The following is a 26,501-nucleotide window of genomic DNA, read 5'->3' on the forward strand; positions in this document are numbered from 1 at the left end:
ACCATTACCATTACCATTTAACAATAAGCAATGTCCATATTGTTCACGCCCCTCAATAAGAACTGTGCTTTGGCCTTGAAAAGGACAATGATTTCACTCAATGCAATGTCTCCATTTAACACATGATACCACTGGTGTAATTTGCTATCAGTATCCCATGACAACGACAGATCTTGCAATGAGCACCAAATCAAACCTTTATAAATGGTGGAGGATTGAGTTGATGCACACTGCCTACTTTACGTAACTGTACAGTCATGCACATTGCAATATTCTAACCAAATGTGGTTTAGGACGTGAACAGAAGCAAAAACTGCAATATTTCACATAGACATCCCTTTGAACACAATCTGCACAAGGGCAAAGCACATATATAAGGAGTCTAAAGATTGGCATACAATGAACAGATAGTTGAAGCATATTGATGTAAAACCAAAATAACCATGAAATCCGGTGATCATATTTCTGTTCAACGTGCCATTTGTCTCTATGTGGAGATGACTTATGGTGAAATCAAAACCATGCTTTAGATGCAAATCATACTTCACAATCTACTCAAATGATTATCCATAAAAGAATAATGGGATACTATACAAAGACAACCTTAATCAGGCATGACTCCTGTGACAAATTACTCTATGACCAGTTTCTTGCGGAGATTTGGAGCCTTTTAAAACATTTCACGTCTTTCACGGTGAATCGTCTCCCAGCGGGATGCAGTGGAAGTGCCGGTTGGATCTACCTCTCACTTGGCAGGAATCCCACAAATTAATATCTTGTCGACTTATCGAACTGGAAATGCGTAGACGCAGACGTAGAGCAGTGTGCACTCACGCAGGCAGAATGTTCAAGAGCCTCCCTCCCCGAAAGCTACTCCCACGAGAAACATGGTCATTACAAAAAAAGGAGTGTAGCTTTCTCAGAAACAGGTTCAAATAGGCGACTTCATACCTATGGCTGTTCCAAGAACCAAAAATAAACACGCCAGCTTGTCTGAGTCTGCTACATAACGTCTTTCCATGAACCTCATGTGAGTAATCAATGCTGCACACTGGCACTGGTCCGACGGTCCAGGACCAGTAAAAATCACTGTCAGACCAGTAACTTTTTCAGGAATGGACCAGTAAAAAATAGAAAAACTGGGTACCTACTGGTCCGACAGACAGGTTGGACCAGTAGAAAACAAGAGACCCGCGGGTCTAGCGCTCACCGGAGTATCGCAAGTTCACCTTTCACGCAGTCACTAATCTAAATTAAAATTTGACCAGGCATTCTCAAGTAGAAGATGAAAATGTACAATAAGGGCCCAATTTTTTAAAGATTCCTTAATTTGGGGGGATTGGGGCCCCCTGGGGCCCTCTGGGTGGGGCATGGTGCCCATTTTGATAAATTGAGATCCTGACCCCCTAGGGATGCTACCTGCCAAGTTTGACAAAAATCCATCATGAGGTTTTCAGGAAGAAGATGAAAATGTACAATTCAGGCCCCCATTTGGACCCTTCCAACCACCCCCCCCCCCCCTACCCAAGAGGGGCACCCCTGGATCTCCTATGAACAAATTTCAAACTACAGTCATTAATGTACTCACTCATAATATCATCTCAGCTCTATAACTTCTGATTCTAGAGAAGATTTATAAAGATTCCTTCATTTGGGGGATTTGGGACCCCTGGGGGCCCCCTGGGTTGGGCATGGTGCCCATTTTAACAAATTGAGATCCTAACCCCCTAGGGATGCTACCTGCCAAGTTTGGTGAAAATGGGTCATGGGGTTTTCAAGAATAAGATAAAAATGTACAATTTAGGCCCCATTAGGACCCCTCCTCACCCCCTCCCCTGGGTCCCAAGGGGGGCACCCCTGATTCTGCCATGAACAAACTTGAAACTACAGTCATCAATGTACTAACTCATAGTATTAACTTAGCTCTATCACTTCTGGTTCTAGAGAAGAAGATTTTTGCGGATTCCTTAATTTTGGGGGGTTTGGGCCCCCTGGGGGCCCCCTAGGTGGGGCATGGTGCCCATTTTAACAAATTGAGTTCCTAACCCCCTAGGGATGCTACCTGCCAAGTTTGGTGAAAATGGGTCATGGGGTTCTCAAGAAGAAGATGAAAATGTACAATTTAGGCCCCATTAGAACCCTTCCCCACCCCCCTCCCCTGGGTCCCAAGGGGGGCACCCCTGATTCTGCCATGAACAAACTTGAAACTACAGTCATCAATGTACTAACTCATAGTATTAACTTAGCTCTATCACTTCTGGTTCTAGAGAAGAAGATTTTTACAGATTCCTTAATTTTGGGGGGTTTGGGCCCCCCTGGGGGCCCCCTGGGTGGGGCATGGTGCCCATTTTAACAAATTGAGTTCCTAACCCCCTAGGGATGCTACCTGCCAAGTTTGATGAAAATCAGTCTTGGGGTTTTCAAGAAGAAGATGAAAATGTAAAAAGTTTACGCACGACGCACGACGGACGACGGACGACGGACGACGGACGACGGACGACGGACGACGCACGACGCACGACGGACGCCGGACGAAGGGCGATCGCAATAGCTCACTTGAGCCTTTGGCTCAGGTGAGCTAAAAAGGGTTAGTGTACAGCCCAGGAGTAATGCAAATGCAAACCCTTACTTGCAGACAAGTTTATTATATTGACCATCTGGTGAAATATTTAAATAATTACCAATAAAAGGCATGACCAATATTGCTACACAATCATGATGAAAATCTTTTTACAAAATATCTTCGCAGCTATCATTTACTAAAGACTATTTTGAAACACATGCAAGGATGGCAGTACAAGTACCTACAAATTTGTTATAGGGTTTCTCCCTCAGCAAAGAAATATGATGGGTAAGGTCATTACCGAGACGTTGAGGAAAGAATAAGCTGACAGTCCTATTCTCTCAATGATATCTGTAAAAATATCTCCACCCGGATGCTGTTCTTTCACCCCAAGCTGTGCACTTCCTGTAAGAGGCAATCACGAGTGAAGTTGACAGGCCAACTCTGCAGTGAGCGGAGAGACCGTTTCTCTCGTGCTTTAGCCTAAAATTGCAGCTGTAGAAACTTGACATGATACAGTTTCTTTTCACCCAAAGGAGAAACCTGTTAACCTTGTGCACGTTGAAGCTGAATAGTATCATTACAAATTCACACAAATTTCAATTTGAAAGCGGTAATTATAATGCTGAATTGTATATTTCAGTGTTGTGTCCCAAATTGGTAGTTTCAATTGAATAATGTATAGCATATTATGATGTTTGTTGAGTAGATGTACAATTAAGCTGAAGAATGTAAAAGCACAATAAGTTGCAAAAATAATGTAACACAAAGAAGCCTTATGTTTTTACCTATGAAAAACAGTTTAAAGAACGTCTATCATCCATTACACTACACTGTATATATTAAAGGAATATCATATATGCTACATGTTCATACAAAGGACTAAAGTACCATTGGGATGAGCAGACTGTGTGTGACACAAAATTGTTTTAATTTGTATTTTATAAAGATATCTCAAATTGAATTGATATACATTGTGCCCTTGAAATGACATTCATCATATGGTGCAGTTAAAGGAATCATACAGTTTTGATTGAGACTTTACTTCAGGTTTGTAACATTTCTTGGTGAGAAAATGAGAAACCTCTTATGAAATGTGAAAGAGCATGTAATTCCAAGAGGAATTCAATGTTTATTTGATGAAAATTAGTTTTGAAATGGCTGAGATATCTGAAAAGAGCGATCCTAATAAAAGGTGGGACCCACCTTTTATAACGATCACTTTGTTTTACTTTGTTTTTAGATCTCTCAGCCATTCCAAAACCAATTTTCATCTAATAAACTTTGAATTCATCTTTGAATGGTATACTCTGTACTATTTCATAAGTGGTTTCTTAGTATCTTGCAAGAAGTTAAAAGCCCATCCCACATCTCCACCAATACCATACCATTCCTTTAAAGTGTCATTAATAATCAAATATGTCTAGAAATGCAGAAACTCCTTCACTAACAATATATCCTCAACTATGACACAGTATGAAACTGCAAGTTGCTGAGGGATGCTCGAAAATCTTTCCAAGTCACACAAAGTTTGGTACAATCCACATAATGCGTTACATATCGAGAAACTTTCAGGAATTCATAAAAGGTTAGGCCCCGTCTGTTTCACAGAAGTGTAAAAGGTACTCCCAGAGAAAGGTACATAAGGCACATTATGAAGGGCTAATTCCATCACACGCCAATGAATCCACATTTCGACCCAGTCGGCAGCAGATGAATGAATTGGCATTCCTCTTGGTGGCAGTGTCCATCGGCTGACATTCAAAATTCTTGCCTTGACATTTACCAATCCATACCACTCCAGAAAAGCATAGATTTATATCTTTGGATAACGCAGCACAGCGGCTTTTTTCTCTCTCTCTTTTTTTTTTCAATAGATCTTGTGCATACAGTTGGAATGATCTGCATTGCTCGATACAGACACAGTTTCTACCTGAGCTAAATTGCTTCTGCACATCACAAGTGCACATTCTGTAAATGCACAATCATCGTGGAATTCATGCTAATGGAAGGAAAAAGGCGAGGGTGGATGGGGGCGGTAGAAATCGAGAGAAGGCAATTTACCTGTGCTGTGTAGGCTGTTCGTAAAGCCATCTCACGTTTGAATGCATGTGTGCATGGCACACAGGAGTGGCACTGCCATGCATGTATCTAATTACGGAGCAGGTCAATCATTTCTGTGTGCACAGAAAAGGTGATGTCTGGCGTCAAAATTGTAAGTTTTCATCAGCAGACCTGACAGATGAATTAACAAGGATTCATTTGCTATTCCTCCTCTGCCCTGCCCACATACATTGTAACTGAAAAAATGCATCTCAAGCATGCAATAGTGACGCTTCCAAGAATAGCAGAGTGGAACGTCAGCTAGAGAAACAATTTACATCTCATAAGTCAGACTAAACGTTGTCAGGCAGACATTAGATTTAATGTCACAAAACACTTTTTACATAAATTCATGAACATGTGATGTTGCAGCATAAACAATGAGAAAAGTAATGTCACTAATATTTGACTGTTATACTTAAACTGGACTTCTCTCCCTTTCAACTTGCTCAAATCTATGGTCTATGATGAACAGATAAAAAGAAAAGATTACGCCAGGGTGGTCCTCAAGGGATTTGAGCATGTCGCTGCAACATTCTCGAATTCTTGTGCAACATCCTAAAAGAGGCAGCAACACGCTGTGCAACATCTTCAAGAATTGGCAACATGCTCAAAATAAAATGTATCTAAACATGTGAAAAACACATGCAAAACTTGAGAAACATCAATATCCAGAAATTTGTGTGCAAAACATGAGACAGAACATGCACCGGGACAACAGGAAATACATGTAAGTTGCAAAACACTACCTGCTATGTGCTCATGATGTAAGCTCTGCATACGTAAAATTTCCACGATATTTTCAAATTCAGAGCCTGCAACATGCTCAAATTTCAAGTCCTAGACCACCCTGACTACTGCAATTATAAAAGAATAATTGTGTCAAAATTATACCGCGCTCTAAATTAACTAGCAAGGTCACACAGATGCACTACGGGGAAAAAAGACATGATAAGTCAAAAAGTGAGTTTGTCAGACATAAAGAAATATCGACAATGTCCTCACACACTTGAATTTGGCCAACAAAGACTTAGTGATTTGAAAAGCCTGACTTTTGTTATATGAAGATTGTGACCTTTAAAAATGACGAATGTCAAAGTAATCGCCATGTGAATAGTGCATTCCTCAATCTTGTATTCTATTGTATCAGGTAGAGAATCGCTACCTGTAGACAGCAGTTGGCATTTACTTTGCTAGATGCGACAAAGAGCTGCTATGACCTGTTGACCTATTTCAAAAACCTCACAGCCCTGACTTTCACGAAGGCATTGCACTTACGTCACTGAAAAGAGCCAGCATCGTGAGCATTTCTGAACATGTCATTTCAGATTCATTCTATACTCTGCATCAAAAAAGAAAAGAAAAAAAAAGAAAGAAGTGTAACAAGTATAAGGAATGACAAATGTACAAAACTATAAAAACATAACAAAAGGAAAAATATGCACAGTGAAAAGGGTAGGTGGAAAAGAAAAGGTTACATATACATATAAAACGCAATTACAGATGTATAAAAAAGTGGGTTTCATTTTAGGTGCACAATAAAAAAAAAAAAATCATACTTGAAAAGCAATCCAGTCCACAGCTTAAGATGTCAAGAAATTATTGATTTTCAGCTAGGCATTGTGCTTGTATTGGGATACTGATAAATAATTGAATTTCTAGTATAACTGAAAATTGTAACACTGTGATATTCTTTCCATTATAGGAAATAAATGACAGATGAGGGGAATACCTTGGCAGAACTATTTGAGATCAATCGGTGACAATATGGAGGTATGAAATACTAAATTTGGGGAATACCTTGGCAGAAATACTAGGGTCAATCGGTGGCAATATGCAGGTAAGAAATACTTTAGCAGAAATTTTTCAGATCAATCGGACACAATATGGAGGTACAAAATATTTTAGGGGAATACCTTGGCATAAATACTAGGGATAAATTGGTGATAATATGCAGGTAAGAAATATGTTAGGGGAATACCACGGCTGAAATATTTAGGATCAATCCGCGACAATATGCAGGCAAGAAATACTTTTGGGGAATACCTGGAAGAAATACAGGAATCAATCTGTGACATAATGGAGGCTAGCAATAGCCCTATCCGCCCACCTACACAACGCTCAGTGACACAAGGAATACAAGTTACCGTACGAGACGTGTAGCACAGGTGTGAACGCTGCTCATGTATAGAACTCCGCTGCTCATAACCCACATATGAACACCTCCCTACTGTGGAATGTTCATTTTAATTTCAAAAATTTCGTGAGAGCCGAAATTCGCGAAATCAAAATGCATGTGAAAGTTTGTGTACACTATACGCATTGAATGTTAGAGGCAACTTGCGAAAATTTCATGTCGCGAAAAAAGCCGTCGGCTCCAGTTCACGAAAATTTCATGCCGCAAAAATATTGTGTTTTACAGTAACAATCAACAGTCAAAGATGGGATACAGGATGGAAACGAGTAGATTTGCTCTTCCATCTGACTGCAGATCGCTTTGCTCCATAATAGTATTCACAAAATGACATCAATATTGCAGAATGAATTATAATACAATGTATTCCACTTCAGTTCCATGTTCAGAGTACCTTACCGTACAATGTATCCAATATAAATGGACTTGAAATACTGTGTCACTGCGTGATACCAACTCTCAGCTTTCATGGAAATTCAGCAGGAAACTAAAAACCAAATTTAGAGTTGACTTCCGTTAGTCCTTACATTTGCCAGACCGTTCCGACATGGCTTCATTCAGTTTGTGAGCGATCCAACACTGCAGTCTTATTATGATTTGCCTTGTATGCATTGTTTACAGTGACTGAAACTCCCATTTCCAAGGTATGATGCCATGCTACCATTGTACGTAGCCATACATCCCTTGCAAGGGTAATTCCCTTGCACTATTATGGATTGCCTAAAATTGGCCATGAGTCATAATACAAACACGACGACTTCCACCGACAGCCGAGCGGCTCATATGTATCCGTGCAAAAGGTCAAGTGCTGGGGCTGCATTATCATGTAGCAAAGGTCTGGTCAGCTGTCAAAAGGGAGTTGATTGGCCTTCTTACGTGGTAGGCAGGTTGGTGATTACACATCACACTGGAATTCGTGGCAGGATGTACTCCACGGTTTTGCTATTAAATAGAAATTTCATGCTCACTGCCAGTTTGTCATAGAGTAAAATTTTTACCATTCCTGCACTCAACTTGTTATAGAAAAAGAATTTGGGACAACAGTTCTTTCATGAAAACCTGCTGTATTTTTGGCACCCCCAAAAATAAATAAATAGATGAACAAACAAACAAATCAAAACAGCACAAAAAAACAACAACAACAGTTTACATCTCTGTAAAAGCCATCATATCATTTGGAGACAGCAGGAGAAAAAAGTACCTGAAAACTTTCCTTTTCACTTCAATGTCACATACAAAAAGGCATCTCACACCTGCTGTGCAAGTTGACATGGAATTTCTGTCCTAATCTTTTGTTTTAAAGTATATTTTTCACGAAAAAAATGAAATAAATAAAACAGTGAAACATACTACATGACAAGGAAGTTTTAAATGTGTAAAGCTTTAGTAATTTTCTGCAGATTTGCTAGTCTATATGATCTGACCACAACATACATGTAGGTGTACTAAAATCTGCGTTGTCACTGATTCAGAACCTACATCATGTAATTCAGAGAGTTCTCTTGCATTTTTTTTTAATGTAGCAGTAGGGTGTACAGTGAAATGTTAAAGGTGCCTTTGATCAACAGAGTAATTTCAAACTAACAGAGTGCTAAAGTCTGGGTAAAAACCGTAATAAAATAAGAAGCAGTGGAATTTTTCATTAGCTACAAACCAGTAATATCAGTCACAATCAATGTCGATGAAATGATGATGTAATCACCTCACAGCTTTCCCATTGGTTTGTATGGAAAATGATACCACAAAGTCACTTCCATGAGTCATAAACTTAAAAAAAGACTCCCAAAAATAATTCTTCAAAATGTCCTCTGATTGTTATATCATAAATATTCTATACATGTGGTTTGCAGTTTGTATATAATAAGAGGTGGGTCCCACTTTTTATCAGGACCTCTTTCTTTTTGGAAATCTCAGCCATTTCAAAACCAATTTTCATCAATTAAAATTTGAATTCTCTTAGAACTGTATGCTCTTTCATATTTCATAAGAGGTTTCATACGAGGTTTCTTGTTATCTCACAAAAAAGCTGAAAACCAGAAGCCCATCTTAACCAAAACTATACCATCCCTTTAACCTTCAGGTCCTGGTTGAATTTTGATGCAGATGTTATTTCCTCATAATTACTAAATTGGCACCAATGAATTCCACAGCATTTGCTATGAATAACCCATGTTGAAAAATGACTGGGCGGGACTGGTTGAATCCAATCAAATGTGCATGAAATCAAAAAAAATTTTGCAAATATTGGCCAATTTGATTGAGAAACAGAAACCTTGGTCTTCTAAAATGTGTTGCCAATTTAAAAAATCATTTCTAAATAAAGCAATAAAAGGGTTTTTCAGAAAATTCTGTCACTCTGACAAGCCACTGCATGAGGTGAACAGGAAGGGCTAAAACTGAAAGACAATTTTCATTCTTCCTCATCAAACACTTGACAATGAAGAGTAACAATAACAACAACATAATAGAGCATCAAATGGTAACCACAGAAATGAGGATGTTGGGTTGAAAAGGTAAACCATAGTCTCGTCTCAGAGGGGCTCAAAATTAATCTTCCATCATTTGGAATTTGCTTGCAATATATCAAAAGGGTCTACCGAGAAACCTCTCTGGCTGATGTTACTTGCCCAGATAATGAATTGTTTTGGAGTATTTTGAGATCAACAGTGTAAACTAATCTTGAACATGCATATGACTTTTTTTCTTGAAGAGTTGTTCCCATTCAGTAGTACAGTAAGTAGGCAGACCGTTACATGACGACTGATCCTGCCCCGGCAATCGTATTTTCCAACAAGCTGAATGCGGAGCCCAAATGGATACTGCTATAACCAGAATTTCTTTTTTCTCCTTTTTTTTTTGGGGGGGGGGGGGATTATCAGTCTCAATCAATGTAAAACACAGCAACCATGCTTGGATATGTTCTCAGAGCAATACTGTCGGTGTACCCTTTTGGCTTTGGGCAGAAATGGGTAACGATGGAAATATTTCAAATTTTCGTTACACAACAGAAATAGAAATCGTGTTATCACAGTCTTATTCTACAAATTTCTCATGCATATGATGTGTATATTTTAACACAAAAATCAAGTTTCTGCAGGCTTATGGGAACTATAATTAACCTTTAAACCACTGCACATATAGAATAAAAGACAGATACATGTTTCACTATGGCATCATTTACTAGTAGTTGCTGTGTTGCAGATGCCATGCAATGCTTGTTTTCTTGTTTTAATGGGCACACACAGCTATAGATCCTGTCCAAGGAATAGAAGGAAGTATGCACAAAACAGTGCTTTCCTCACATACTGCAAACACACAGAAAATCACAATATTCTTGCTGTATGAATGACATCGCTCTGTTCATGACTTTGTACTGACTGCATGAATCAATTTCATCACATACAATTACATCAGAATGCATGAAATGAAATAAAATTTTACTGTTACAAAGGAGTAGTCTTTGTCCTATTTTTGGAAAATGAACCACAAGACATCGTTCTCCATTTGCAAAGGAGCAGCTACTGTCAAGATAAACAAAAAGAAGTGGGTGTGAATGAGTCATTTAAATAGACCTACAATGCAAACAAAACGGAACTCATCTGTCTCGAACAACGGCTTACAACATCAATGGACTGGAAACATTTATTGTAACAAAAAAATACACACATATAATATAACAGGTGTCTCTTAGATTATCAACAGACAAGACCACACATATTTGGTAACACCATCCTGTCTAAATCTGCACTCTAAAGCTAAGCAGTGTAATTCATCATAAACTCTACATAATGGTTTCAACATAGTGAAGAAATGGTGCTTCAATGACAACCCACCACAAATCGCTGCTGGGGCGACAAAACCTCTTATCTAAAAAATGTCAAATGTTCAAGAACGAAAAAAAAAAAACCATGGTAGGAAGTTACTGTGACTAATGGGATCTTCTTTCCTCTGACATGCCATGGTGGCTTCGTTTTTGGTGTCAGACAACTAGGATTTGGACAGGACATCAATTAACTGATTATCTGACAATTAATCAAAAGAAGTGATTTTCACCAAAAAACAAGGACCTGTCACCCCAGCAATGAAATGCTGGATGTGAGTCTGTTGTTGCCCATTGCACAGAATGAACTAAGTCTGCTATGGTGCAACACCAGTAGTTTATGAATGGCATAAAACTCAGTCACTGTTTCAGAAATCACACTCCACTATTACCTCTCTTTTTGTGTACAATCATATATTCAATAATGTCAAATGAAATCAACAGAAACTGTGCTCCATAGCGGAACTAAGACACAGTCTTGTTCATGCCTAAGTTATCATAGGATGTATCAAATGTTCAGACCAGCAAAATGATACAAGATCAAAATTTGCACAGGTGATTGTGTCAAGGCGTCAAGCACTGAGAACCACTGAACAGAGAACATAGCATTTTGTAAATCTATCTTGCTTAACCTGAGATACCCACAGTGAACAAATGATGGGTTATCAACATTTCTACCCTTATCTAATTCTAAAGAAGCAAGAAAAAAAACGAAGCAAACACAAGAGAAAAGATGTCTGGAGCATTCCAGAGCCCCATGGACCACTGCTACGATATCATGCGAATTATCAAGACTTCGACTGGTTTTCAACCTGCTTCTTTCATTTGCTGAAGACTACTAAAACACACAAACAAAAACAGCAAGACAGGTGTTGTAAGATATGGTGTTGCTGTTGCACAATTACCAAATTTTGCTGCCAGTAATGGGTGGTTTAAAAAAAATCACAACAAAGTGGCACAGATGTATTCTATGAAGCTTATACATTTTGCACTAATTGTCAATTGGCTTATCTAGGAAGTCCGAAGGTGAAAGTGACGAAATGAATTGTGCAGCAAGAGTGGCGCACGTGTTAAGCTTTCTCCTGGCTCATGATTATTCACAGGTTCTTGAATATTCATGTATGCAGACATTAACCGTTGAGGACGAGTCCCGAGTATACTCAGGCAAGTGTCTATGGGAAATGCATGTTGTAGTGAAATCAGCCCGTCCTCAACGGGTTAAGAGGCACTTGCACTGATGAGCTCAGTTTCAGCTTGCTTCAATCAAAATTGTTGGTGCCGACTGCGAAGGCCTGTGAAAAAGGCTAATGCGGAGGCAGAACACTGCTGACTGAAACTCAGTGAGATACAAAATGTAGAAAAGGAAAACACAACAGCTGGAACTGTGACAACCAAGAGAATGCCAGTGGCAATCTTGTTATACCTGATCTCGCTATTAAAAGCAAGTTTCGCCTGTGTGCTCAAACTCACTCTCAAGAAAAAGCCTACGTTTCAGACAGAATGACTGTGTCCGTGTACGTCTGGGCTTAACTCAAGCATGAAATTATAACATTTCGAGCTAACAGTCTGGTGTGTGCGTGTAATGTGACTCACATCTTATTTCTCGAGGTACACAGGTATGAATAAGAACATCACATATTTCACATTTGCTCAAGAAATGCAACAGAGGAGAATCTCATGGCACAATAAGAAGAGCAGTCTGATTTCATACTATATACTACTTTACAAGAAATTACCCCCTCTTCCTGAAAAGAACATGAAATCCGAGAGAAGTTTGCATGATACATGTATCAGACAATTCTTTACCCAGGGCTACCCAGGTAAAGAATACTGAATAAATAAATAAATTAATAAATCAATGAATAAATCAATGAATAAAGTGAATGAAAAATGAATACAAAAATTACTCACTAACTACAACTAACTCCCTATCTATCTATCTAGAGAAATAGATAGATAGATAAACAAACAAACAAATCAATCAATCAATCAATCAATCAATCAATCAATCAATCAATCAATCAATCAATCAATCAATCAATCAATATATAAATAAATAAATAAATGAATAAATAAATGAAAGAAAGACATAAATACAATGTATCTGTGACATTTGGTTGCAGCATATGTTGTAGCTCCATGGTTGCAGCATAAAACACTTGCAATACCCTTCAGTACAGACAGCACTCATGGCACCACAGCTTGATCGGGTACCTTGTTTCATATTCTGCCAAAGATTCAATGCATCATACACTATGGGTCTATCCTTCACCTGCACTGCTACAGACCCAAAGGGGGTGGGGGTAAACGTCAGAGTGTCCTATAACGCCGGGCCAGAAATAAGCTCAACAAATTTGGAAAGGAGCCCGCATTCTGCTTCCTGTTTCAAATCTGGCAGCTCTTGATGTAAACTGGAGGATGTCTTGAATTCTGAGCAGGAAAATTTTTCCCAAAGAGGAAGTTATTGTGAATGACAGACATCACAGAACATAAACTGAATGCAGATCTCTCAAAAATATGTCGCAAAAGTGTGTCAGAGTTTAAAAACTTTGAATGTCAGATATCACCTCAGGCATCCATTGGACCATTCAAAATAACCAGCATGGTCACATGATTTTGATACTCTCATGTGGGACTTGTCATGGGCTCCATACTTGTGTGAATGCACTGGCTTTAAGATGCATCTTCAAAGACAGGTCAAAAAATGTAAATTTCTTGTTTTGGGTCAAGTCATAGAGATGGGATAAAAAGTGAAAGTAATGAAACCTCTTGAACAAATCATGAGAAATCTAAAATAAACTCAGTCATGATCACAGGACTGCAGCAGTTAGGGTAGAATGCTGGAAGGATACTCCGTTGGTTGACCGAGATGGAAATTCAAAGTTAAAATTGTCCATTTTGCCAATTCTCCACAAATTTTCTACATCAAAACAAAACATTTTCTTGGGTGAATACAGCTTTACAACCTCTGTGATATTCTTTTCATGTTATGTTATCTTATCCTCTAGAAATGCCAATATATTTTTTTTGAATGGTTCAGTCCAATACTTGTACTAAGTTATACATCGTGGTATGAAGCAGCCACAGTACTTTATATAAATAGAAGACAGAAGTCTAGTATGCAATGCCTATCAACACGTACAAGAACAAATAGGGCCAAATGTTATAGACACTTTTTGTAAAAAGATATTAATAATATTTGGTCATTCATTCAGATTTCATTCTCCTACATCAATTGTCTTGGTGAATAATGAATGCACATAAAATGATCATCCCCTCCTACAGTAACCTATACTTATAGTTTCACAGGTTTTTCTTTATGTTTGGAATACACTTGATATGTTGAGCATTTCAGCTATCATATATATATACATATATTTTTTTTTAAAGGTGCATGGTCCCGGTGTTTTAGTCAAATGCGTACGCGGGTGCACGGCGCAAGTTTCCTATAGAGACCTACACTATCGACTCCTCTTTAGCGCTTATGCTTTGGCCCACTTCCCCGAGTCCGAAGAAGTCCGATTCACTGTAGTCAGTGGTCCGATCACAGTTCGGCACATGATTCGGCTGAGGGGGATGACAGCTCTAGCAAATTTCTTTTGTGATGTCATAATAACAAGCACATATGCACGCACCCTGGCATTACTACAGACTGCGTGATGCGCAGAAAAGACAACGAAGGCAACGTTACTTAGCAACACCTACGCACTTTACTCTTGATGACAGCTCAACTTCGGTAATCTTCGTATCAATGCTAACGGTGATCGGCAGTATCATCAACAGCGCCCTCTACACTACCAGGACTATGCACCTTTAAAGGAGCTGGCTATAAAAATAAGTATTGACAAATTTTGTTAGGTATGATTTATTAGTCGCCAACAAATGAATGTACAAGAAATACTATATCAGTGATTGCAGAACAGTATACATCTTCAAAACTATTCCGGTAATATTCACTGTACACTGGCCTTAAAACCTGGTGTTTAGGAATACAAAAGAAAAGAGAATAAGAAAAACAAGAAGAAGAAGAAGGAAAGAAGTTCCAGGGTCCACTTGTGCCTGAAGAGCTTTGATAATCCGGGTCATTACACTCAAGCACCCTAACCAGCTTCAAGAGAGCTCACTTCAGTGTCCCTCAATAAGGCTCCAGGGTACTGGAAGCTGTAGTGTAACAAAACCATGCTATCATGCAATAAATACAGGAAACAAAATAAAGATTCAAATATGAAGGCTTAGGAAAACATGCAAAGGTAAGAGTTCCACGCAGAATGCAATTCTCTGGATAATAACATCTTGACATGAGAAGTATGCAGGTAATTTAAAATCCACAGTGAAATTACGTATCATCCACAAGAAGAAGATATCCTTGGATATTTCAATTGTGTAACAACTACATATATGTTTTATGAATACAGTATCATTTCTCCCCTCAAGAAAGAAAAATATTACAGCAATAGAATAATGCACAAGCACACACTTTTCTACAAATACTGACAGCACAAGTAGCCATTATTGACAGTGGATTTTGGACACTGAGCTGCAGACTTTCAAAGGAAACCCAAACCCAAATATTATATAAATGTGGATTGAGTGAAAGCAACAATGAGTGAAAGTTTGAGAAAAATTGTACAATCAATTAAAAATATGGATTTTCAAAGCTTTGGTGAGCTGTCATTGCAGGATAAGAAGACTACTACAGTTCATGACATCATGTATGGCCAATAATACACAGAAAATGTGAGAAAAATTCCATAAAATTTAATATTTCATGAAAAGTACACTTGTTATATGGACATACAAAATTGTACGTTATGGGTAATATTATCCCCCTACTTTCTTACAGATGTAAGTCAAGTGCTTTCATAGTGCTAGAAAAGTGAAAATGTTTAAATTTCTCTATATATTTATTGTTGTTGTCCATACGTAGATGACATCATTGACTGTAGTAGTCTTCTTATTCAGTGATGACAGCATAAAAACTTGAAATTCAAGAACTTTTTAAACGACTGACCAATTTTCCTCAAACTTTTACTGATGTGATCTATTATTAAATATTACTTTTTTCATTCTATTCACATTTATGTTTGAGTTTTAGTTTCCTTGACGTATTTCTGGGGAGGTATCAAGTCACTGGTCCAGCAGAAATCACAGTGGAAGGCCTTCGTTTAGTTTCCCTGCGTGCCGGGAGGAATAACAGGCAGCAAGCATGTTGCTCATAGTCTCAAAAAATTACAGATGTACTCAATGTCGCGCAACCAGCAGGAGGGGACTAGTTGGTATTGGTCATACAGCAGCGCGCTAACGGCCTCCTGCCCTTTGCTCTACAAAATATTCTTCCCTCGAATGATAGGTGGTGCATTCATGCAGGGAACATGTGGATGACCTTTTGTGGGGTAGGGGGAAGCAGTTTTGCATTCATAAACAAAAAGATACTTGATCCCTGGATGGAAGATGAAGATTTTAAACATGAAGGAGTGGCCCACTTCATATGAGGTTCTTCCCACTATACGTACGCATGTGAAATGACTACCTTAGTACATCAATATTTTCCAAAGCTAAATAATGCAACAGTCAATGGCATGCAAGTCAGAATCACAGAAATCAAATTTTTGACTACAACAAATGAATTAAAGTTGAAGTCAAGTCTCATAACAAAATGTGAGGCATGTTTAAAACCACATTTTAGTGTTAACCAAATATTACGGGCCATTGTCAAAGTTTAGTCTAACTAGATTTAATTTTGCATGCAGAGTTGTATCTTTCAACCAGTTAACATTTTCCAACACGATGAAGTGGCTTTCAAAAGCAGGGCTCAAAGATTTAATTTCAAAAATCAAATTTGAAAAATTACAAGGATTTTTCACAAAAATAATTGAATGCCTTTTCACTGTTTTCTGGAAGCACATAGAGTGTACAGAATAGCAATATCTTATGAGTCGGTTCAACAGAGTGACATGCGCTCCTCAGTGCAATTCTTCCATACTGATTGATTTGCACTCTGGTCTCAACATTCTTTGAATTGACTAACTAATACCTCAAGTTCATCCAGAGTAGAGAGTGGGGGGGGGGGGGGGCACTTCTAAGGTACATTCGTGTATAACTTTTTCGCTTCCCCCTCCTGAAAAGGATAATTTCTATGAACACTTTTCCTTTTCCATATTTAGAGCATGCCCATCAAGCGTGGGTTTAGGAATTGAGTGCAAATCACCAGTCTGAAAAGAAAAAAAAAATACTACAGATATTCAGAAATATTCATGTATAAGCCAATTTCTCTCATTACAAGTGTCATCAATGCAATGATATTTGAAGTAATAATTATGATAAAAATAGCATCAGATGATGCTAAGTTAAGTATCATACCACTTCTTGTTTGCTAGTTTAGGACATCTGGCTGACAGCACTGCCTGAAATCACAGGAACTTTCACTGCAACAAGTCTACAAACATGTCCACATCCTGCTTCACTGCGAGAGACTAGGACTTTATCATTCTAATTCTCAGGTGAAGGTCCATTTGTTTCCTGCTTCGTTTTGGTTTGTTTTTGCTGAGGTTCAATAAGGAATCGATTTGCTCAAGCACTGTTGTATCAATGCAATCAGAAGTGTATTAATGAAGAGAGCTGCATTTCAAAGTCATATCATATATAAACTTATGATTCACTTTTCTTCAAAGGTACAGCAGGTGGGGAAGGATAGGTGTGTATGAACACCTCTCATCATTTAGACCCACTATGATAATAATTTTCTAATCCCCTTTTTTGAGAACAGAATGTACACTTATCTAAAGTTAACTCAGTAAATATTGGTTTGAAAACAACTAATAAAAGCTTATACATTTTTACAACTGATTGACAAATTGTCCTACTCTACAATAAATTAAAAAAAAGGAAGAATTTCATCAAATTGAAGCTTACACATTTGTCAGACCTAGCGATTTCACTGCATATGTGTAAGCATTAATGTTGGTATAAACATGCACTGTAATATATAGAAAATGAATTGAGCATTTTAAGTCACAACTCGCATGTTGCAAACAGTGATATGAAACAAAACATTGCAGGCAGCAAATAGGATAAAGTAGTCTGAAAGAAAAAATGTGTGGTTGACACACAGTTCTACCATCAGTCTCACAAAATGTTTTCATCATCGCAAATACTCTATCACACTTTATAACCTTCCAAGAAGTCCATTGTGGCACTTTATTTTCTCATCGCAAGACAAAATGGTTTATCCTTGTCATTTTGTTTGGAATGTAACCACACATTTCTGAGCTAAGGACAAGATGTGTACATGGATGCACACTACGTTGCTAGATGGTCGTGCTCAGAATAATAATTCTAATACAGTGCTTATTTTGTCCCTGTCCACTCTTCATTTTTTAAAAATCTTTTTACAAAGATGTGCCTAACATTCCTCCAACCAAAAGTACTCAGTCACACTGTAATGTAAAAAAGAAAAAGAATGTAAAAGTTACGAGCACAACAGCCTTCATTTACTGTACAGTTAGTACAATTGTGCAAATTTCATAGAAAAGTCACCTCTCCAAGTATACTTCATTTCATACTCCTACTCTGTTGTAGATGCTCTATAGAAAAGTTTTGTTCTGGTTGAGCTGCTGCATATGAATAAGCCTTTAAGACTGTATACACAAGAATAAAAAAAATATGCAATTAACTTACAATGTACATGTACAACATAATTGTCAATTCCTCTGCACTCGTGATCAATATGGAATTTTGTTTTTCCAGAGGCACTACAAAAATTTTACTGCTTGCCAGGTTTTACTTCAAACTGGAGTTTATGTTACTGTAAAAGTGGTAATTTTTGCACTGTTGAAATTTTCGCGCATTTTCGCGCAACCAGAAACTAGCGTGAAAATAAAAGCACGCGAATATTTTTGCTTGCCATACGTTCCTGTGCGTGATGTCTTGATTCCGCAGAATTAAAAACATGCGAAACTCTTCTGACCCGGCCAAGCGCGAAAAATTAGTCGCGCGAAAATATCAACTTTTACAGTATCTCAAATAGTACTACACAAAACAAGCCGGGGGGGGGGGGGGGGGGGGGGTGGGTGAGAGTTCTAATTACTGTAATTTGGTTCTTATCTTTCAACTGCATCACGGCTGAAAGAAAGATATACTCAACCAGTATTCTTTTGCAGGATATCATGCAAGTCTTCTCTTCAAAGTGAACAAGTAACACGTGCATAAAGTATGAATACACTGTAATTCAGTTGACAATCTCTGATCGGATGCTCTTTATTGCGTACGCATTTGAGTGAATCTAACTAGTAGAGAAGTTGAATCTGATTGCAAAGTTCAACTATCAAAAAAAAAAAAAAAAAAAAAAAAAAAGGCAGATATACAGGCTGTCATCAGGTGCCTGCAATATTATGGGCATAGTATTCCACCCTACTGTGAATGAGAGATTCTCAGTTCTTTCAATGCGCCAGGGGAGGTACATCCTACATAGGTTTATCAGATCATATAATGCATATTGAGCTTCTATCCTCTTACTGCCAAGAGCACATGCAAGACTGGGAGGTATAAACAGTGGCACCTACAGTTTGTAATAAACAAAGAGTTTGTATTATTTATACAAAAGAAAGCCTGATATACAACTTGATATACACAGCAAGCCTAGTGAACATACGTAATAAACAAAATGTATCACCCAGAACCCCTGGATGTCTATCTAGGTGTACCATTAATAACACTGTCAGTCTAAAAGAGAAACATAGTGCAGTCTTAGTGTGATAAGCATCTCAGAAAAAAAATCATCTAGGGTAGTCAAGCATTGAGGTCATGGAAACCCCAGCAAAGCCCACAGAGTTGAAGTTTCTGGGAAGAGAAGATGATTACACGTAATGAGCTTTCCTCTTACCAATTGAGTCAAATGCAGGACCTTCAAGAAAAACACTACTCCAGCGAGTCCTTCTGATATTTAATCACATTCAGTCTGTAGATTATTTATCATTTTCTGCGTGAGAAGCATGAGCTCAGCATAGCTAAGCCTAACCAAATTTTCAGCAGTACGAAATGAAAGTATTTTCACCATCGTCAAGTTGTTTCAACCTGGGAGAGCGTAAATCATTAGTCCAATATAACATCATATTCATGCATAAAAACCTTAATATTTACAATTGTAAATAAACCTCATATCTACACACAGAAAATTACTTGTACTAAGCAGGAGAGAATAAATTTAATCTGGCTTTGATAGACATGGAAAAATTCAAATTTTCTTTTATTTTCATCAACTGCTGAGAGCATATAATACATACACAAGCTGTTTGATGCAAAGGCATTAGATTTCTTTGGGGTTAATTTGCAATAACCATGGACCAGTATGTTGAGATACATCTGAAACACAAAACCTTGAAATAAGAATTCTGGAAAAATATGCTGTCCAGACCTTCTGAAGCTTTAATTTACAATGAGAAACAATCATACAGTACTTGGCATAATGTCATACAGGATTACACTTACAGTGTCATCATGTGGTGGACTTGCAGTAACTTCTTGGAAAATGTGCAGCCATGAGTGACATTGCTACTCCCATTGCTGAAAATGTCAATGTATGACAATCGGAATATAATTCCGTCTGCTGGTTGGGTATGAAGTGGTCAAGAGAAATCACAAAATTTAAATGTATTCAGAGTATAAATGGCCCTTAAAACACTGTGGATGTCTTGAATGGAAATGGGGGCGTTGCAGCATGAAAAACAACACCACAATGTGGTAAATACCTGTAGACACCTTCATATCTATTTAAATGAAATATTTGCTTTACAGGACATGCTCTACATATGCATATCTTCTATGAACTGGAAGATGTGGCCCAAAAGCCCAAGCAGTAACAGATAATTAAAACGTAATAAAAATAATACGCTGGTGATTTGACAAAGGATGTCGCTCTGCTAGCAAATGGACCTTGACATCAAATATCAAGGAAATTCATCAGGATTGCATGACATCATTACTTTAAAAAAAGGGGTAAATTTTGGTTGACTTGTTATTACATATTTTCTAGCAATTTGATAAATTGAGTAGCTTTCTTTTTCTACGGCAGAGGATATGATGTTGCAACACTTCACATCTAACACAGACTGACACACTTGTACACACAAGGAAAAAAAGCTGTACATACTTGATGGGCAAATTCACCCAAACATATGTGTATAATGTATGTGTGGATTGAGTGAATGCAGCAATATCGAAAGGAACACATCAGTGAACGTTTCAAGAAAACCTGACAATCCACTCAACAGTTATGAATTATTTTTAAGTTTTTGTGCAGCCATCACTGGATGAGAAGAGCACTATAGTTTGTGATATCATGTATGTTCAATGATTATGACAGGAAATATAATGAGAATTCCACAAAATGAGAATTCCACGAAATGTATTCATTTTTAAAATGAAACGTACAAACTCCCTCAACTTGTTACTGACACATATTAAGGGTACAATTTGTAACATTGTCTCCCCTGCTTTCTGAAAGAGGTAAAATAAAGCGCTCTTTGATTTTGCTACACTTGTAGAAGTATGAAAATGTGTTGAATTCTCTTTATATTTTCTTTATATTGTTGATATCACAAACTGTAGTAGTCTTCTCATCCAGCAATGGCTGCACAGACTTAAAAATTCTGAACTTTTGAACAGATTGTCTGATTCTTCTCACACTTTCACTGATGTGTTCTACTAATATTAGTATTACTGCATTCACTCAGCCCACACAATCTTATATTTGGGTGAACTTGTCCTTTAACCACACCGTATTTTCTTTCCTGCAGTGACTTTTGCCCCCATGTTCTTGCACTATGTACATATATGTAAATTTTTATATCATATGTCCCCCTCCCCCCCCCAAAAAAAAAAATATATATTATATTATATGAAATTGGACTTTCTAAAACAATAACTTAAAAGTAGTGAATCAATCAACACGCAACATCAGGGTGGACATGTGTACAGTGTGTGTAACTACATTATCACATATATTGCACATATTTTAGAAAACCACATTCGATTTGCTTCAGTGCTCACAGAGAAATGGGGATCTTTGTAAAGCATGTCAGAATTCCCTTCACAAGTTTTGTAAAAAGACGTATTGTCCATTGTGTTCACTCCTTACATATTATATGAAATTGTTCATTGTGTTCTTACACAAAAATATCTCTTTGAAGAAGTAACTGCTTGTTTCTTTTCATTTCCAACATTTGATATGAATATTGAATAACACATTTATGACAGATGTATATAAAAAAGGAAGTGAATTTCTGAGTTTTGCACACATTGGTAAGGTGAGAAAATGAATGATTAAAGGAAGATATTGAATCATTAACTCATAGAAGACTGGACTGAGTTCTTCAACCTTTTTGGTTTTCTATTTGTCTTCTTTTTCCTTTTTATCTTTTTGTCTTCTGATCTGTGCTTCCTTTACCTTTTTTCTTGTTGAGGTTGGTCACTGGCTTTCTTGCCCAATGAGCAAAATATACATTCATATGGATGCCATGAGCATCAGAGTGCCAAACTTTCAAGAAGCTGGCTAAAGCTTCATTGAGCCTCTTCTATTTTCTTTTGGTATCTTTTTAGACACACATAGCATTGTACAATTTCTAGTGAGCAAGCACTATTCATCTGGGCATATGATGGCAAGCACAGAAGTACAATAATACACGTACAGAAAAATCTATCTGTTCGGAGGAGTTCTATACTTCTTTTTTTTTTTTTTACTTTGATGATTTTCTTTCGAGACAGACAAGCCTCTCATACTAACAGACACCACTATGGGGAGATGCTGAGCTATGGACAAAAAGGGTGAGGTACAATGTACCTCACCCTCTTATATACATCTACACATACACAGTCCTAGATCAGCAAATTCAAATGTAAATCGTACACAGTCCTGGATCGGAAAATTTAAATGTAAATAGTACAATCAACATCTGATAGATACTGTGCAGTACACTCACCAGCTGTTTGAAATATCAAAGATTTAGGTGGAATTTCCATGGAAAAAGACACAGCTATCAGCTTGTCAGCATGCTCATAGCATGCTAATAGCACACTGATAACTGATCATCAGCAAATGCATCCGTTAGCCAATCACTTTAGTTTCTGTGGGAAGAGCATCACCATACCCCCCCCCCCCCCCACCCCCACTCCCATATCAGGCATGAATGCCTTCAGTCTGTACAGGAGCGAGGGATTCCATGATTTCGTAAAGCCAGACGTAGTCTCCTCAGAACATAACGTTATAGACTCTTATGCAGACTGATCTTTCGCTACAAGTTTCAGTCTAGATACAAAGTGTAGTATGCAAACGATCTGTATTCACCTTGAACTTGGAGATTAAGACTACATTTGCAATGTAATCACAACCACCATACAGGCTTTAAAAAAAGAAAAGCGGCACAATGTTTAATATTAATACACCGACTACACTTTCGCTGGACAATGCTGTTTCTCACTTGCTAACCATAGAGCGGAGCTTCTACTAGCATCTAGTGTACAATTACCAAATATTTCTACTAGAACCTGTTCTAAACATAGCCATTTGGCAATGTGCCCGTCGTCAAACTGAAACTCGAGTTTTAAACACAAACAACAGCTCCAGCAATTACTTGCACCGTGTATAATATAGACATCTAACGTTACTTGTACTCTCCACCATGGGGGTTGGACAACTCAACTGCAGCATAGCCTGACCAGGGACAGCTCGACCAGGTCAAGTTGTTCAGGGTCGGGTTTCCGATTGGACAACTCAACCCAACTTTATTTGTAACAGATTTTAATTCTACAGAATGAAACATATATTTGTCACATAAATGGCAAAGACTAGTATTAATAAGATTAGTAGTGATGTATGAAAAAAGGTTTTACTGACTTCTAAAAGCAATTTCTTTCATTTTCTAATGCTGCGAAGCAATATTTCATGGTTATTTCCCTGCTCTGAAAATCTCGGCGACTGAACTTTTTCTTGTGACAACAGCCTGCATGGTAAGGTGAAATTTGTTGAGAAATTTCCATGAAATAATATATGTAAAAGAAAAAAAAGAAGATATTTCATATAGGTACATGTGTTTTTTATCCTTGTTGACATTTTCACGAGCAGAGGAATCATCATAGTGAGAAAAATGAAACAAATGTTGTCTATAAAGTAATCACCTTTGCTTGCACTCGATCAGTTGTATAACACCGCGTTGCGCTCAGGGTGGCACTGGCTCCCACTGATACCAGCACAATGGGATGCGAACGGAATACCAGGCAGCAGAGCTCCTGGGCAGTAGGGCTGGCTGTCACACAGTTCTATGGGTGGAGCGAGCTGCGTTTGCAGCACAGTTTCAAAGTCGGCCTTTTTACAGCAGGGAAATACCATGAAATACGGCTTAACAGCATCAAAAAAATAGCCTGACCAGACGCCATGCTCCAGCGTCTCTGTGCGCCAGCGTTTTAGAGCAACTGGGCTGTAATAGTTTTTTGATTGATTGAATCATTTCTTTATTCCAGAAAATGTTTATACATAACCAGCTACAAGGTCAATTATCTCTTTAGAAAATTGCAGGTACACATTGAACATACAACACAAATAACATCCATGAGAAAATAGAAAGGAATTCCTTTTAAAATTCGATAAAACCTTTTATACACCATTTGACTAATCTACATGTATGCCATTCATATAACAAAAATGTGTTTCATTCTGCAAAAATCTGTTAACAAGTAAAGTTGGGTCGATTTGTCCAATCGCAAATCCAACCCTAAACAAGTCGACCCAGTCGAGCTGCCTAGGGTCAGGCTATCCCTCAGTTGAGTTGTCCAGGAACCTCCACTATGCACCTGTACTTGCACCTCAACCACTGTGTTTCACACACACACACATTCAAAGTTCGCAAGAATTTTCAAGTTTTGAGGGAGGCAGACTGAACAAGAAAAAGAAGAGAAGAATGACCCAATGTGTAGGTATGTGGTTGACGCTAACAAACACATGCAACATGCACCGGGTTTGCGAGATAGATGACACAGGAGATTAACCCTTGTTAATGGCATGCCTTGCCCCGAGTGTGATAACTGCTTGTTGTGAGAACCCTCCAATATGATCGAAATGTTGTTCGTTACCTCTAACATTAGTCTAACACCATGAACACTATCATTACTCTATGAATCTAGACATTAAACGTTATACCAGGTGCCTTCTGGCTACCTAGTCTTGTCGTTACAGAGTCAGAGTAGCTACATCTAACTACAGTTACACCATGGACCCTAGCTGGTCTTAATACAATTAAAACTAAAGGCCTAACGTTAGGCGTTTATAGGGTCCTTGCTATATATCACTAACACTAACAGTTAGACATCTCATCTCTCGATCTCTTGCTCGTTTGGTCAGTTGAGTTGTACACAGTACAGTACAGTACAGAATTAAGGCCTACTGAATAAGAATGCTTACCAGCAGTTATGACAGATGTCGCCTGTCAGTTACAAAATATATGTGCTCAGAAGTTGGGGGACAGTCTACTGACATCATTCCTAGGAAAAATGTCCGTTCTTCCCAATTCCAGTAGTCCGAATTCCATGTTTTTCTCTGTCCTTTCGCCGTAGTTCGAGATAGTGAAATCATGCATGCAATTCAATGTTTATAAGTAGAGACGGCTAGGTAGGATCGACGACAAGATGAGAGTGCATGCGCATGCAGTGGGAATGCGCGCACGTATGGAAGCGCTAACAGCACGGTTTAGTGTGTGCATTACCCGCTACGGCTCCGGCGACCACTCGATTCGTCAGTCTGCACGCAACATCCATTCACCGTCTTCCTTGATCCTCCTATCGATTTAGCGGGCAGCCTACGAGAGATCCTGTACTGTATGCGAGCCTCATCCAGTCGTGAAAAGGTCAATGTGTGCCAATTTGCGGAGTTAGGTGTCTTTCTTAGCAATGTCTCACGCACTTTCAAGGGTACACCTGTGCATAGCAGTGCATGTTGAAAAGATACTCTACGAAAGGACGTAAATGAGCCAGTCAGTATAACTATTCACAGCAAGGAAAGATAACAGATTAGGCCTATTCACACAATAGCGAAATCACAGCTTGATCACTAGATAGAAAAAAGTTAGTATATGAACATTTTTTGTTTGTTTCAATGAAGACATAGAGGGACAGTATCCTACTCTAAAGATCTATTACTATCAAAGATAATAAATATGATATTCTCAGGGAAGAAGATTAAAAAAATATGCAAATAATCTCACCTGTTCTATTCATGTATTAAAAGTCAAAAGTAATATAAAGATATGCGTCCCCATACACATCATAAGGGACATTGAGATGTCCTTAATATCTCTCATATATACAGATCAGCCATAGATCCTCTGTAAAGTAATTTGTATACAATCAGCCTACTGTTATCGGGTTATTATAGAGACAGCTAAAAGATGATGACGATCAGGGGCGGATCTAGCTTTTTGCTAAGTGGGGGGGGGGGGGGAATAACCTAACGACGATGGGTCATGAAAAACTTGGAAAAAAATTCTTCAAAGAGTTGTTGCAGCCACTTCTCTTCCAAAATCGGCTGACAAGCCGACAAAAAACAAAAAACAAACAAACAAACAAACAAACAAAAACAAAATAAAAAACCCAAACAAAACAAGAACAAAAGCAAATACAAACAAACAAGAACGGTTAAGGGACTAAACCCAGAAACCCCTAAACAAAACAAAGAAATACAAAAAAGAAACCCACTGTCGAGGAGATTTACCCCCCATTGACGACAGAGGGTAAGAGCTAGGAGGAGGAGAAAAAGAAGAAGAAGAAGAAGAAGAAGA

General features: G+C 38.1%; 1 protein-coding gene across 1 annotated transcript in view; it reads right to left on the reverse strand.

Moving 5' to 3' along the window:
• Positions 1-25,309, reverse strand: part of LOC139735501 (uncharacterized) — a 39,719-nt gene extending 14,410 nt beyond the window's left edge. The window contains exon 1 of the mRNA XM_071646257.1: positions 25,130-25,309. The gene's annotated coding sequence lies outside the window, so the exon portion shown is untranslated. The remainder of the gene's footprint in view (positions 1-25,129) is intronic.
• Between the last annotated feature and the right edge of the window lie 1,192 nt (positions 25,310-26,501).

This window comes from Diadema antillarum, unplaced genomic scaffold, assembly GCF_040938485.1.
Source record: "Diadema antillarum isolate AM-2024a unplaced genomic scaffold, OU_Dant_1.0 seq00000581_RagTag, whole genome shotgun sequence".
NCBI classification, from domain to species: Eukaryota; Metazoa; Echinodermata; class Echinoidea; order Diadematoida; family Diadematidae; genus Diadema; species Diadema antillarum.